This window comes from Triturus cristatus, chromosome 4_1 (genome assembly GCF_964204655.1).
Source record: "Triturus cristatus chromosome 4_1, aTriCri1.1, whole genome shotgun sequence".
In the NCBI taxonomy this organism is placed as follows: Eukaryota; Metazoa; Chordata; class Amphibia; order Caudata; family Salamandridae; genus Triturus; species Triturus cristatus.
This window is the reverse complement of record NC_140585.1, coordinates 1,029,653,918-1,029,668,338: the sequence shown is the minus strand read 5'-3', so window position 1 is coordinate 1,029,668,338 and position 14,421 is coordinate 1,029,653,918.

Below are 14,421 nucleotides of genomic sequence, written 5' to 3'. Positions count from 1 at the left end.
CAGAACAAATTGTAAACCTCTGAATTATCATGGACAAACTACGGCCTCAGTGCACATGCTGGATTAACATATCAGCTGCGCCTACAAATAATCAGGATATCTGTCTCATATGCAATCCAAGCGAGGGATAAACACCCATTTACCATTCAAGGAATCTTGCCTCCCCAACATTGATGTAGAAAAATCATGCAAGATAAGGGATGGCGACAGTTTTGAATGGAACAAGGCTCCTGGCAATGGCACTAAATAATTTTACAATCTGCACAAGATATTTACTGCTCAAACAACTCTCTTGTAGGTAAAACATTATAGAATAGACTGTAACCTGCTTCAGAGAAATATCACACAAAATATGTATAACTCACAAAGCAAGAATTGCGCAAGCTTTCACTTTTATAATTAAAACTTTGCTGGGGCCTAGTTAGAGGCCAAGTTTGAAGCAGCCACACACGACGTCAGGTGTTTACTTGAATTGATTCATTTAAATCTTGAGCATTATAAAACAAGACAATACATGGTTCAAACTGTCAAACTGTCATGTTTCAATATGATTTGGAACAGGTAGGCTTATGAGTGGTTATTGACTTTATGTTGTATCCAGTTTTTTGTTTGATTGTATGTGATACTCCAGGTGTGCTCGTTATCACACTGTGCAACACGACATCTAGGAAGCAAAAACAGTAAATTAGAGTGGTACCTATTAAAGCATTTTAACATATTATCCAAACTGTCATTTATACAGTAATGGCTGTTGCATTATTTTACAGAACTCCTGTAATGGGTCTAGACGTTTGCCAAATATCTGCAAGTTGCTAGGCTGATGAAAAATGCCAATTGTTGTAAGTAAATGCAGCGACTTTAAAACTGAGAATGTGGACCCACTATTTCTCTAATGTGGTGGAGGGTAGGCTTTCTCTAGGATTGGCAGTTAATGTGCTCGAGGTGTACAACACAAAACAGCATCCTGACTGACGTTTTAAGGATACGTGCACAGCATGATCCCGTCCAGCATATAGGTTTAGTAAAAGCTCTTTCCGGCACAGTTCGTGCATCTCAATAAGTGAAAGAGATGCTGCGACTTTCACGAGGCCTCCATACTAACATGGGCAGGAAAGGTGCCCGCTGAGTCCAGCTGTGCCTGAGATACTGTGTGAGTCCAGAGGCAGCCTTCAGAGGCAGAGACAATGGATACAATGAAGTCTGTATACTGCTCGCTGACCCCTGCCTGCCACAGCACCGTGTAACCATGTAAAACCGAGTGGCATCAGTGCAAGATTCGCTGACGAACCACACAGAGCCTGACAACTCGTGTTTTCAAGAGACACAGACCCCTGCTTATGGGTGTGTGGCTCCAGTCATGTGGTCGAGCCTGCACGCCTTCATGCTTCACCAAGCCTATGTTAAAATATGCACATTTGAAATGACTTGTTTTGTCCAAAAATATTCCAGCAGTATCATAACTAATAAAACAATCATAAAGCAAGAAAAGGGTTCAGTACCACAGGCTGTTACTAGGTGTCCCTGTGGAGTTGTAAAGGGACCTGTATTAGGAACTAAAAGTACTGCACCCTTAATGCAATTATAAAGATTGCAGCTGAGTCTACCTTTCCATTTGTTTTTATTGGAAGTATGCTCAGTTGCAAACTTTCTTTTTATAATTGCGTGTGGATGCAGTTTCTTATGTGGACAATAGAGGCCCGTTTTCAACTCCAAAGAAACACCTATTAACAGCCTGTGGTATTGCACCCTTTCCTTGCTTTGTGGATTTCTTTGATTACTTATGTTACTGTTGGCAAATGTTTTGACAAAATAAATAATCTAACAAACATTCTTATTTGCAAAAAATAGACACTAAAATGCCTTTAATAATCCTTTAAGTAGGTATGTGGCGCCAGTCACATGCTCCAGCCTGCATGCCTTCATGCTTCCCCACTTCTTTGTTAAAATATGCACAATTGAAATGACCTAGAGCACATCTTTGAAAATTTTTTTTCCACAGCTGCAAATGTTGGCAAACCTTTTTTTTAAAACACTATAGAACGCTAGGAAACACAACTGTGAACAAACAGATAAAGAAAGCTTGTGAGGAATTCGCATGACTCACCAAGTATAACATTAGCACTAATTAAAAACAAGTAGTTCCTAAACGAACACTAAAACTACAGTGTAATGAAATTGTAGTTGGCCGGTGCTCCTGAAATAAAAAACGTAAGTGAAGCATCGGGAGCCCAAACAATAAGGGAGCAGTGGGGGAGTGAACAAATTGAAGCAGATGGTGGGATAACACTCTGTGTAGACAGATTACAGCACGTCTGGCAGGCAGCGCATGTGCGCTGATGCTCGACCTAAAAAACTAAGAAGTTCCAGATACAAATCATTATCAAAATACCAGGAAATTGTTAATATTCAAACACAAACAGGGTAATTGTAGAAATAATTGTAGATTGTGTAAGAGAATATTCCAATTACATCTTAGGTTGCATAGCACATCAGATAAATGACCAAGGTTGACTACACTAGGGAACTCTCAGTTTTCAATTATAAATTCTATTTGTTTCAGCTGTCTTATGTAATCAGACAGTGTGAAAGCCCACTTAATCATTAGGCTTAAATCATCTTTTCATTGTTTACACATTTTGATTGAACTGCTCATTCCTGTAGGTGCAGCATCTTGCTATGGAAGATGTAACCACATGCTCACACAACTGCACTGACCCTGACAATCTGTTACTCTGTTTAGCACCAATGTTGATGTCATGTGGTGTTACCTCTTGAGCTAAGGTGTGTAAATGGATCTTTGAATTCTGTTAATTTAACTTGATAAGCAGAGTTTATGCCACTGAGAAGTGACTTTGGAATTTCTGTGTATGCATCAGTAAAAAGGAAAATATTTTTGCAAGTGGGAATGCCTATGCTTCCTGCCCGAAACCAAGCTTTAAAGCTTTCCTGTGCAGTAGAAGGAGATGGTATTTTTTTGGCTGTGACCATGCTTGGCTAGCGGAGTAAATTCAAATTTGTAGCGTGCCCCATGAGAGTAATGGGGGCCCATAGGGGCGTTGGCTATGAGCAACGACAGGCAGAGTGCTGCCGGTCCTGGATAAGTAAGTTTGCCCTAACTGAGACCAACACAACATGGCCTGGTGTTCTGGCCAGAGTGCAGGGCTTGTAGAGGAATCAGGGGGCACAGCGAGTGGACATCTGCCTCAACTAAGTGCTGGGAAAAGACTCTGGACTCCCCAATGGTGAGGCGTTGCTGCGTGGGGGATACAGAGCTTCAGGTGGAGTGATAGGGGGTTCATGACCTCGGTGGAGAGCTGCTGCTGGGAGGGTGCAGCAGTTGGGCGTGACTACTGTTGGAAAAGTACATAACCCCAGGAACAAGCAACAGTCTATCATCACCTGCTCACCCCCGTTGTGCCCTGGGATACGGCTCGACTGGCATGGATTTTGCCTCTGAACTTCATAACTTTTTGACCTGGCTGGAGGTGACATTGCAGTGGATCGGGGTTTTGTGGAAGGTGCTCTGGACCAGGCACTAGAGTCCTACACTAGTGGTGTGGGGGGTGAATGGGGGACCCCAGAGGTCACAGGTGACTCCTGAGGAACATTATGAGACAGCATACCCCCTTGAGAAGTGCCCCATCAGACCACCCCTAGTTTTCCACTTGCTCTCTAACGCGAATAGATTCATGACAGTGGAGTGCTATTGAACTCAGTTGTGGGTGCTGCTGTTCCATTGTGGGACCCAACTACCGGACTGCCCTCTACTGTACTTGTACGTTTTAGGGGATCTTAGTGGGGACCCTGTGGGGTGACCTTGCAGCATGGGTAAAACAGACAAGACCTAACCCAAATTACATTTTGACCTGGGGAAGCCCCCAAGGCTCATGACAATCATGCGGCCACAATAGAGTCCAGACTAGAACAAGCTGATCTAGAGATGGGCAGGGGATTATGGCAAATCCTGGCCGCTATGCAACGTGGTTTCAGAAAAATTGACTGCAAGTTTGACAGACTATCAATCCGGATAGATCGCATCATATCTGGACAACCATACCAAACGACTTGGCATTGTTAAGAGGCATGTATCAGAGGTGGAGGACGAGCAGGTTGTGGCCTCAGCTACTCAAACTCAGAAAAAGTACTTCTTACACTGCATACAAAAGTGGATGACCTCGAGGCTAGGTCACACCACAACAGCCCAAGAATTGTGAGAATATGGAATGATTTCTGGAACAACTCCCCACTGATTTATTGGGGTGCAAAACGTTCTCAGACATATTCATGGTTACACGTGCCTATTGCTCCTTTGCACCGCTCATACCCAGGTCACTGGTATAGTCACAGGCGCCATAGACACCACGAAGGTTACCAAACAAGGCTGGCCCACAGTTGCCGTTATTATACGCCCTGGTGGCTGAGTCATTGCCATGCTCACATCGTGATATCATGCACACAAGGGGCTTTGGTTACCAAACTACAATTTGGTCATTTTTGCATTTGCAGATAAAACTCTTCCTTATGTGCGCAATTCATACATTACCCTAATTCTGGTTCTTCGAGAGGTCGTACTGTTTGGTGGGCATTCCGGCTTATTTATTAATTGGGATAAGTCCCTGCTATTTCTGCTCACCGAGGCTATGCCACTGGTGCAACTAGAGTATCCTTTACAGTGGACAATGGACTCAGTGTTATTTGGGAATACAGGTCCACGCAGACCCATCAGTGGTGTTGTTGAATTATTATGGTAGCTGAAAGCAAAAGGAGTTTAGTGGTACAATGAATATGGCCTCAGTCGGTTCTATATTACAGCCTGTGTCCGGCCGGACAGAGACAACTTTAATATACAGGATTTAGTAATAATAACCGGAGGAATGTAAGTTAAATCTCAGTGGGATACAAGCCTGTATCCTACAACTTACATATCACATGGAAAACAAAGTGCGAAAAATCTTTAGGCAATTCACATTGGTGTTTCAATCAGTGAATACTTAAGATAGTGAAACATCTGATACATATAAGGTCACCTTCACAGTAATTTATATACAGTAAATAGAGTGTGTAAGGGGGACAACTGTGTCGACGGCGTTTCGATCCTTATCAGGAGGATATCGGATCCTCATCAGGACTAATTAAATAAAATTGCCCCGATAAAAATGCCTGAATTACATATATAACAACGAAATGACAATTGAGGAAAAAGGAAGGAAGAGGGAGAAAAAAGAAAGATACAGGTTTAAATAAACAATAGAAGAGACAAGGATATCTGTCAGATGGGAACTCTGTTAGACAAATTATCAGAAGATTCGCAATGCGAAACAACCAAAACGGTGGTGGAGGAAAAAATCCATGGGTGGTTGCCCTAGAGGGCCACTGAAGTGAGTAGTGACTGGGTGCCAATAATTATAGTTAGAACTGTGTGACAAGTGACCTAGAACACTTAATGTAACAAGGCACAAAATGGGGAGCAATTCAGCAGAAGCGCGAAGGCTAGCGAAGTACTGACCATTTAGCTAGTTGTATCAGTGGCCGTCACAAAAATGGATTATAAGATAACGTGAATTATGTAATCGGCACTTGATACCCTCAAGACCAACAACGACATTTTCATCAAACCCACAGACAAAGGGGGCGGGATAGTCTTACAAGAAATCAACAATTACAAGAACGAAATATTAAGACAACTACAGAATACAGATCACTACTGTAAACTTCCTACCAACCCCACTACCGAATTACAGAAACTCATCTTACAAGTGACCACATCTGGTCTAGACCAGGGTTTTCTATCTAAACTTGAATACCAGTTCCTCAACACCAAGACACCACGCACGCCTGTCATTTACACACTCCCCAAGATTCACAAGGATCAACTCAATCCACCCAGACGTCCTATCGTCTCGGGCTGTGGCTCGATTCTGGAGCCCTTAGGCTTGTATGTAGATTTCTTTATAAAAGACTTTGTACCTTCCACCCCTTGCTATGTGAGAGATAGCATGCAAATGATTACCTTAGTTGAAGACCACCCCTTCGACCCTTGCACTGACACTTTGTGCACTCTCGATGCCGAATCACTATACACAAACATTCCCCAAATCGACTCATTACGTGGTATTGCGGATATCTTGGACACATGCGTGAGACCACATGCAGTCCCCACCATCTTCATTTTACAACTACTCGAGATCTGTCTCACTAAAAACTTTTTCTTATTCAATGGCCAATTCTACCAACAAACGGAAGGCACATCGATGGGAGCAGTTTTTGCCCCAAATCTGGCCATTCTGTACATGAACGCTCTTGAAACTAATCATATACTGGTACAACAGAACCCTTTTTTTTCCTGCTATCTCCCTATGGAAACGTTACATAGATGATATTTTTATGATCTGGCATGACACCCTAACCACACTTGAGCATTTCTTACATTGGATCAATAACAACTGCGGTGGCCTCAAGTTCACGCTCACACACAACAAAACATCTATTGCATTCCTAGACCTCAATATAATACACAAAGAAGGTCATCTCATCACTAGTCTATTTAGAAAGCCTACTGAACGCAATACTCTGCTCAAGTACAGTAGTCACCACCCACGAGCACTGAGAGACACTTTACCCTATTCCCAATTTTTACGCATACGACGTAATTGCACCCTCAAAGAAGACTATTTTTCAGAAGCCAAAACTCTAAGCAACAAACTGACAACCAAGGGATACCCCAAAAGACTGATACGTACTGCTCTCAAAAGAGCATGGTACTGCCCCAGAGACTGCCTTTTAGTTCCTAAACCCAAGAAAATGCAAAACCGCATTGTATGCGTCACTACCTTTTCCCCATCCTCTAAAAAATTCCTTAAAAGTGTACTTAAACATTGGAATGTGATAAACGCCGGGGTACTAAATCTTGATAGGCCTCTTTTCGCATTTAAGAAGAGCAAGAACATCAAAGATCACCTAGTTAGGGCTGCACTTCCTAGTTTGCCCAACACTGGCACCCTCCATGCTCACTGGGGTCTCCCACCCCTGACAGGACACACTAAGTGTGGAAATTGAACGGCATGCAGATTCACTTCAGATTGTAAAGAATTTGTATTTGCACTGTTAGACATACTCGTAAGGACTTCAGTAATTGTAACACAAGCAATGTTATCTATGCTATTTTTTGCCCCTGTGATAAAATCTACATTGGTCAAACCACGCAAAAAATCTGAATCAGAATTTGCCAGCACAGGAGCAGACTCCGATGCAAGACACCAAATGCACCATTGGTTGAACACTTTGAAGCTCTAGGGCATACTGAAGATGACATACGCTGGACAGTGATCACTGTTGTCAAAATGCCACCAAGAGGAGCCGGCCTCTCCCAATTGCTCAATAAGGAGGAACTTTAATGGATCCTGAGGACCGGCAGCATTCATACAGGGCTCAACCGCCTTGAGGATTGGACTACATTACTATAAAACTGTGACATTGACTTTTCATTACCATATGGCTAACTCTGCTAGCCTGCCTTCTGCTGAGACTTTTATTTGGTCAGTCACTCATTTTTCCAAATGTTCCTTGCTGACATACTTCCATTTTGCACCTTGCTTTATTCAAATATTCGCTCTGTACCTTTCGTTTTTGCTTCTGTTTGGTTGATTCATTATGTCCTGCACCCTTGCAGACTGTACGTAGAGCGTTCACTCCTATTTCTTTACAATTAATTATTATGCACGGTGTATTGGTTATACATTTTCCAGTTACTCTGTGCCGCGACATGTTGCTTCTATATTGCTGTGATACCCCACCATTCTAAGATGGCGCCTGCACTGACTAACCCTCCCGTATAGCTTTCCAATCGACAACGCTCTCACCTCCAATTGGCCACACGTTCCTCAATTCTCATTGGCCACACGTCCATTCTGTCAACCACATGACCCCCGATCACTTTCTGAAGCACTTCCAACATTCGCCATCGGATGCGGCCACGGAACACTACCCCCTCAATTCCACTAGGTAAGCCCCCGCGCTGTTGATTCACTCTCCTATCGCTTTGACCACATTCGCATTATGCTTAAGCCCCCTTTTTTGCCTGTTTTTGCAGAAGGATTCCCTATTCATCCCCGGATAATTAATCCTGTGAGTAAGCTTTCGTTTGTCCGACCGCACTCCTTCACCCGTTTTTCACCTCCGTCTCATAGGCACTTTTATTTCTCACAGGCAACCCATTAAATCCCCTCGAGCCTGAAACACAACACCTGGGACCAACCTGTACATCGCTCCGTGCCCATGATGCCGGTTATTCACACTCTCTAAAAACACTCGAGGTAATAATTGTTCTACCTCCCTTCAAGATGATTGCGCTATAACACTCGCTCCTTTATCTTATTTTTACCAGTCCGTTACCTCCTCTTTAGTCCTATCCATGCGCAGGCGCTACGCCACTCCCTAATTACAATAACGTTACGGCCCTTGCTTCAGTTAAAGTTGTGATGTCCAATTGGTTTACATACGGTCAACTAATTGTCGTATTTCTCTCTATGATTGGTTTAAGACAATGATGATTGCCCATTGTGTCCTTTTGCAAGTTGCTTTACATAATTCACGTTATTTTATAATCCATTTTTGTGACGGCCACTGATACAACTAGCTAAATGGTCAGTACTTCTCTAGCCTTCGCGCTTTTCTGCTGAATTGCTCCCCATTTTGTGCCTTATTACATTGAGTGTTCTAGGTCACTTGTCACACAGTTCTAACTATAATTATTGGCACCCAGTCACTACTCACTTCAGTGGCCCTCTAGGGCAACCACCCATGGATTTTTTCCTCCACCACCGTTTTGGTCGTTTCGCATTGCGAATCTTCTGATAATTTGTCTAACAGAGTTCCCATCTGACAGATATCCTTGTCTCTTCTATTGTTTATTTAAACCTGTATCTTTCTTTTTTCTCCCTCTTCCTTCCTTTTTCCTCAATTGTCATTTCGTTGTTATATATGTAATTCAGGCTTTTTTATAGGGGCAATTTTATTTAATTAGTCCTGATGATGATCCGATATCCTCCTGATAAGGATCGAAACGCCGTCGACACAGTTGTCCACCTTACACACTCTATTTACTGTATATAAATTACTGTGAAGGTGACCTTATATGTATCAGATGTTTCACTATCTTAAGTATTCACTGATTGAAACACCGATGTAAATTGCCTAAAGATTTTTCGCACTTTGTTTTCCATGTGATATGTAAGTTGTAGGATACAGGCCTGTATCCCACTGAGATTTAACTTACATTCCTTCGATTATTATTACTAAATCCTGTATATTAAAGTTGCCTGTGTCCGGCTGGACACAGGCTGTAATATAGAACCGACTGAGGCTATATTCATTGTACCACTAAACTCCTTTTGCTTTCAGGGACCACTGTTTCCTACAAAAACACTAGTTCCCGAGGTCCCTGACCTATCCCTCCGGGTGCCCTTGTCTCTTTTTACGAATTATTATGGTAGAGCAGTGCAGAAACTCATGTGAAAGGACTGGACCATTACTTTGCTGAATTCTGCTTGAGAAGATTCTCCAAGGGCTTGTTGTAGAGCTTGCCTCCTGATTATAAGTCTCAGTGATACATAGACCTCACCTGCAGCATCCTTGAACTCCACTACTGGGAGTTATGACCTGCCTTGTGGTGCTAATTCCAGTTCTGGGCCCTTGGAGGTTGTTCCTACTGCAATAAGCTACAAGAAACCTGAATCAACACATCACTCTTCCAGTTCCTGTTTTTCCAATGCAGCAGCACTATGTTGCAAGAATTTCCATGCATGACTGCTTTACGGCTGAAATTGGCGCAGCACCTGCCAGCAGCTGAAGAATTCACCACAGCCAGAGTCCCGCGTGCCAGTCTCCGAAGTCCAAGACCACTGCACTAACTCTGACGCAGGTCCTGCTGTCCAGCTGAAAGAAACAACGCATCGTGGGACAATGGCTGAAGAACTCAATGCAGCGCCTGTTGACTTCCCCCGCATCAACCGCCGGCGTGTCCAGGGTTTCCATGCATTGCACCTGTGCTTCAAGATTTTCCAACGAACCACCGCAAACACGAACCATCTTGGAATCAATGCCTTGCTTCCCCCTACAGACTGGATTCCACACAACGCTCCTCCTGCCTATAGCAGAACTGATGCATCACCTCACTCCAGACTCAGGAACCAAAGCATCACTTTGTTTTCCACTGCTTCCCTCCTCTGCGGCTGTTTTGCCTTGTGAACTTTTACGCATTTTAAGGCACTTTGTGTAAAATCACCACATCCATAGTTTCTTATACACAGATTTGCTGAAACCTTTAAAAGTTATATTTTTTAGTTGTATATGTTGGATTTTTTTTGGTCTTGTTACGTTTAGATAGCGATACTTTATTTCTCTCCACAGGTGTGGTGTCCATTTGTAGTGTTTTCATTGTGTTACTGTGTGTGTTATATACAAACACTTTACACATTGCCTCTGAGAAAAGCCGACTGCTCGTGCCAAGCTACCAAGGGGGTGAGCAGGGGTTATCTTGGGTGTGTAATACCATTATCTTGACTAGAAGGAAGGGTCCCATCTTGGATAGGGGTCCTACCACTGCCAACTAGATACCCCCATTTCTAGCAGCCTGGACTGTCCCAGCTTCTAATCGTTTTAAGCACAATGTATTATGTGCTTTATTCAAGATGAATTCTTGTGAGGCAGCCATGAGGCAGCCATCTCCTGCCTCACTCAAGGTTGAAGTTATAATCATAGACTGACAGTCATTAACTGGTTAGGCAAGTGCACTGAACTTCTGGAATGTGCACATGTCTAGCACAATTATACGTGCCCTTTCAGTCTGCATGTTACTACAGGGGGAAAATGCTGCATGGTGTGTTTTGAAGTACCGGTCGTCACCTTGCCAGAGCAGTGGAGCTGCACGTAGAGAGCCAGTAAATATCCTTTGTGTAGGTCCAAGTTCCCATAAAAGAGGAATACACGGGAAGCATTGGAAGCTTTCTGCTGATTTGCATACCTGTACTCTACCGACCTGATGGTGAGAGATGGCTAATGAAGTGATGCATAAATGTTAATGCATAATCCGTTAAAGGCAGTAAGCATTCAATAAACCTATGACTTGTGTATTGCGCACAGGTCCTCAAAATAATTTCAGTTGAAGTTATCAAAATGTGTATAAAATAAAGGTGTGGGACTGACCGAATTTACACGTTTTTACTGGTGTTGTGAAGTAAGAAACTCATCCATCTGTCTCTCCACCTGCCTGTTTGTTGTTGTTCTCTGTTTCTCTCTGGGTCTATTATCTATCTGGATCAAGGCATCTGTGATTATCCCATATTCTCACGTTATCAGTTCTTTTGCACAGCTGTTGTTGTTGCTTCCTTATGAACCTGTACTTTTCTCTGTTCCACCTAGCCGCCACTGTCTGCATTCTCATGTATTTTTTCTGTGTGTCCCTGGGTCTAGCGAGCTGCCATTTAATTTGCTTGTTCTATTTATTTATCTATTTGACTTTGAATGCCTCTGTCTCCGAATCTGGCTCTGTATGTGTTCATTTGAGGATCGGTTGTGAGATTTTTCTAGAGTTGTTCTTGATCATCTGACCAGTGTTAACCCGTTCTCTGTGCAAGTCTGTGTTACTGTAAATGTATATCTCCATTTTAGTGAGTAACAAACAGCATGATGTGTTTTATCTCTCCTAGGTCGTAGTCCCTTCATAGATTTCTGCTTTCACTTTCCACTGCTCAGCAGCCCTCTTCATAATTTGTGCAGAAAACACATGTTATCAGGAGGGACCTGTGGTCCAGACCAATTCGCATATTAAAGTAAAATGTAAATGAGCCAGTACATTCTCTGATGGGGACAGGCAGCTCGCACAGTTTTGCTAGCAATAAATACAATATATGTGAAACTGGAAAAGTCAGACATTTGTAATCTTAGGAAATATGATTAGGTTGAGTTATGTACTAATAATGCACGATATTCCCAGGACTATGACATTGCCTGGCATTTTTGGCATATTGAATGATAAGTGAAGCAGCATTCACACCCCACCCACCACCTTTACTCATCATCAAATAGATTTTTTCCCACATTTAGTGCTTCAAGTTGTTTGAATAGGTTTTGATTTTTTTATGGCTGTTGTAATAATATGAACTAATTAAATTAAAATGTTAAATAAATATGGAAATTTGTTTTAATAAAAAGTTAAATTTTGCATATTTAGTTCAGCTAGAAATACTATTAAAAACAACATTTTACACTCTGCCTCCCAGTGTCTTAGATACTACTGGGTACCGGGAGGTTAATTCTACACTTCAAAGTTAACTATACTAGGGATCCTATTAACGCTGAAGGTGCATAATAATGGTGGCTCTGGGTTACATCCTGAGAAACCTCGAATATAGAAAAGTTACTGGGGGAATTTGTTGATTCGCTAGGAATTCCTCAATCAACCCTCCACGAGTTTCCCCATGTTTTTGGCTGTGTAAAAAATTAGAGTTTCCACCATCCTTGTAATTCCAATGGGAAATCCTGATGTGGTAGGTAAATATGTTACCGGGCCCATCTGGAATTCTGGGGCACTTCAGTGCCTGAAATGGAAATGTGAAACTCACTATGCCAGAGTGCCTGTTTGCTCTTGAGAAATGTTGATACTCTCTCAAAAGTATTGCCTCCAAAGACCCCCAGGAATCACGCTGTGTGGGATTTACTAGAGGTAACAGGAGGGCTTGTTGGCCTCCAAGGACCCTCAGCAGCAATGGGGACTTCATGCCCCAACTAGTAGTACACTAGGAGGTGCACTTGCAGAGTGGTGGATAAAGGGGGCATGGCCTCTGACAACCACTCACCAATCCTGCTGTTTGGGAGTTACTGAAGGGAACAGGAGGGCTTGTTGACCCCCAAGGACCCTCAAGAGTCAAGGGGACTGCGTCCCCCAACTAGTAGTGCGCCAGGTGGCGTGTTTGTAGAAGTGGTGGTGTAAGAGGGTGAGGTCTTGGTAACTTACCTGGCAGTTTTTTAAAAGTGTTATTTCTTTTGTTAATGAAGTGGGGCTGCATGATCGCCTTCTCCTTGGCTGATTTGGGCCCCGTGAACTCTATCCCCGATTACAGACCTTTTTTAAATGGGGGAGGTGGGCCACGCTTCTTCCCTCCCAGGCTGATTTCATCCCTCTGAGCCCTATTTTAATTGTTATTTCTTTTATGGGGATGGTGGACGTGCAGTCCAAATCCCCCGGTCCCATTTTGGTCCTGAGGACCCTCACCCTTGGGGCCCGGCTTCTATTGTGGGTGCTCTGGCCCCACCCAGGGCACCCACTCACATTTGTTGGGGATCGTGGGGGAGAGCCTCAAGGCCCCCGCAATCCCTGCTGGCTCACCACCTCCTGCAGGAGCCAGCATTGCTTTTAGACATGCTAAACATGCAGCTCGATCTGTCTAAAAGCAGTTCTGCTCTGCTTCCAGCAAGCAAGAGCATTTTTAATGCTATTGTTTTTTTGGAAGCAGAGCGCTTGCTTTTGATTGGAGAGAGCAGCCCTGGGGAGTGGCAGGTCCCAGCGCCGTCTGTGGCTCCAGGAGAGGGGTCTCGTGGCGCCCCTCCTTTCTTCTATTTGGCCACAGGGAGGTGGTGGTCCCTGGGGCGTCAGCGACCAAGCAGGCCCGGCCACAAATATATCTTAAATTACCCTGTGTAGGTGGCGGTCCTTTGGGCTGTGGGCGGGTCATCACAACCCCCTTGAATTTAAATTATGCAAAGCTCCAGGGAGGTGGTGTTCACTTTTTTAAATCAAATTCGCAAATTTCGCAAATTCGTGGATATTTTTTTTGTAAATCCTTGAACATAGATATCATTAACTATTTCTTCTTAAATTTCTGAAGACGTACTGAATGGATTTATACCAAATAGCACAATCTATGGTACCAAATCTACCTTTCAAACAAATTTGGTGTAATTCCATCCAGCAGTTCCGGCTGTAGTCGTGTTGACACGTCCTATGGAAATTAACATTGCAAATGCACCATTTGTTTAACCACATTTTTCTCAGCCCCTGCTTCACAAATTGCCCCCAAACTTTCTGTGTGGAACAAGAATCACCAGAAGAGTTTTTTGGGGACATTTTTAGAAGATTCGTGAAACAACACAACAGTTATAGGCAAGTTAAAAAATGCTTTTCCTATTGAAACATGGTCCTAATTGTAACTATCTATGTGTGTACTCTATAACACCCCAACAGCAAGAATTAGAGTGAACGGTGGGTTGTCGGATATAGTTAAAATTGCTAGGGGGACTAGGCAGGGATGCCCCTCTTCCCCCCTCCTTTTTGCATTATATCTTGAACCGTTACTACGACGACTCGAAACTAATCAAGAGATTCCACCAATGAGGGTGAACGGTTGCAGCATTAAGACCTTGGCT